Below are 2,674 nucleotides of genomic sequence, written 5' to 3'. Positions count from 1 at the left end.
AACTCTAAAACTATAAGGACTAAATCGGTAAAAAGAAAAGGTGAATTATTTAATTAGACATTGAATTTTTAGCATTTTCTATTTTGGTCACCTAACTATGAAAAATTTCAATTAACCACTAAAGTATGTAAATTCAAATTTTCTAGTCATTAAGGAATTAAGTATGAAATGGGATAATGAAATGGACTAAAAATTGATGACATGAATTGAAAATTGTTAACATGGAAGTTAAAAATCTTTTATTAATGTAACCTAATTTTCAACTAATCATTTACATTTTTATTTATTAGTTTTTTTATTAGTATAAGATAAATTAAAAAAAAAACATTTTTTTCTCCTCTATTCCTTCAAACCCAAGTTGCTCATAGTCATTTCTGCCCACCACTCTAGACCCCTTTCAATCTTCCTCACCCCACTATTGGCCACCCACCACCACCGCACTACTCGAAAATTGAAACAAAAGTATATCCATCCAAAATCCAAACAAAATAAAACCCAACAACAAGAAGCAAAGAAAAAAAAGGAAAATGAGCCTTTTGAATAGCTTGCAATGGAAAAGTAAACTATAAGAAGAGAGAAGTAAAAAATATAAAGGAAAAAAAATTGGTGGGGGTGTGCCTCACATTTATCAGAAAGGTTGTAGGCACTTAAGAGAACAATCAACGAACAATCGAAGAGGGGTAAAATAAGGCTCGGCATCATAACAAGTAGGTAGGGCTCGTTGGGAGGATGCGATGTAAACCCCGGGCAAATGCAGCATCGGTGTCGTGACGAGGAGAGCTAGCACGTCACGACGTCACGATGACATGATGTCACGACGTGTTCTCTTATTTGGCAGCTACTTTTTAGACTTCAAGTAGGACTGCTTCTCCCAGTTGGACTCTGATTATTCTAGGGATATTTTAGTATAATTAGAACTCTAATCTAAGCCTATTTAAAGGATCCATTGTATCTTTATTTTGACACGCCAATTAGCAATGGCTTTTCTTGAGGGCGGCAAGATGTAGTCGCAAATGAGTTTTGGAGAAAGTTTTTGTGGTAACTATTGAGAGAATTTTGTTCCCAAGTTAGGGCCTTATTTTGGTGTTTAGGAAATGTATGTTTAATACATTTTAGTTTATTTTCTCTATATTGTACTTTCATTTGTTTACTCATTTAGTGAAAAGCTGAAGCCTCCTTTGCTTGTGATTTTTATCCTATTTGGAGGAGTTTTCTACGTAAAATATTTGTGTGTTCGTTCTTCTCTAGTTTACTTGTTCATTTATACGAGTTGATCCCCAACAATCTTAAAAAGAAAAAGAAAAAAGAAAGAGAGAGATAGAGACTTATTTTGGATTGAGCTTGGGTTTGGAGCTTCAAGCCTTGGTTTAATGATCCGAACAATCAAGAGGTAGCATAGATGGCAAAGACCATAGTTCAAAATTGAGCCATTTTGACGGACATATCTTCAAATCCGTGTCAAGGAAGTTTGAGAGGTTGAGGCTTAGATTTCGTGATTTTGGACCATTTCTTGGAAATCTAATCGAGTAGAGTGGAAGAGGGAGAAAAGAGAAACCTCTTGGTGGTGGTAGCTAACTGTGGCAAATCATTGAACACGCTAAAAGTTTAGTGACTAATTAAGTAGTTTACCCAATAAAAAAGCAGAAGGACTTGTAAAAACTAAAAAATACAGAGGAGTTTAAGTTGCAAAATAACCCCTCCTCTTAGTTTCTAAACATTAAATTGTATAACTTGCTAGTGTTTTAACTAACCAACAAATTTTTTCAAGAAAACATTACCATTCAATCTTATAGAAAGAAATTAAAATAATTCATAAAAATATAAAACAACCCCGGTTTATTTAAATATTCAAGCTAACAGGTAAATTTGTAGTGATAAATAATTGTTTTAGAACTAAAATAAATTAGACTGACCAAACTCACAAAAAAGAAATGAATTCCAATAAATCCCTTTGACATGCCACATTATTTCTTTGCCTGCATTATTAGTTAGGAACTTGAGATGATTGGAATTATTGATTGAATTATTTAATCAATTTTTTATTTGGGACTTATGGGGCCCACTGGTTGATCACGTGGCAGATAGCATCCATTGGTTTTCCACGTGGGTCCCAAGCCTAGTGAGAAGCTGAACTCTCGGCTCTCGGCTCATCCACATGCTTCCCGTATCTTCACTTTTTATATTTTCCACATTGTATTAATTATTTTTATTAATTATTTTCTTAATTATTGCTTATTTCTATTTATAGATCAAGTTAATTGATGTAAGAATTATTTAATTATTTTTTTGAAAATATTATTACATTAACCTTATTTTATTAATATATATCACATCAATTAATATTGTTGGAGTTTTTATAATATAATATTAGATATTAATTAACAGTTTATATTTTAGCAAATGATTATAACTGATCTTAATTTTTGAATCTTATATCAGTAAAAGGGATGTTTTATTGTGTAAATTAAATTGAGAAAGTTATTGTATGAATTTATTATCCATGTAATGATATATATATATAAATATATGTAATTATTTATCATCGAGAAAAAGAGAATCACAATATAAACGTATCGGACAAATAATATAACTACTACTTTAGATAAGTTGTTCTAATTTATTAATCATCTAAAGATCATTAAGAAATTAAAAGATATATTTGGGTATATATGAG

The sequence above is a fragment of the Gossypium arboreum genome, chromosome 5, assembly GCF_025698485.1.
Source record: "Gossypium arboreum isolate Shixiya-1 chromosome 5, ASM2569848v2, whole genome shotgun sequence".
In the NCBI taxonomy this organism is placed as follows: Eukaryota; Viridiplantae; Streptophyta; class Magnoliopsida; order Malvales; family Malvaceae; genus Gossypium; species Gossypium arboreum.
The sequence above is the reverse complement of the archived record's forward strand: the minus strand, read 5'-3'. Positions refer to the sequence as shown.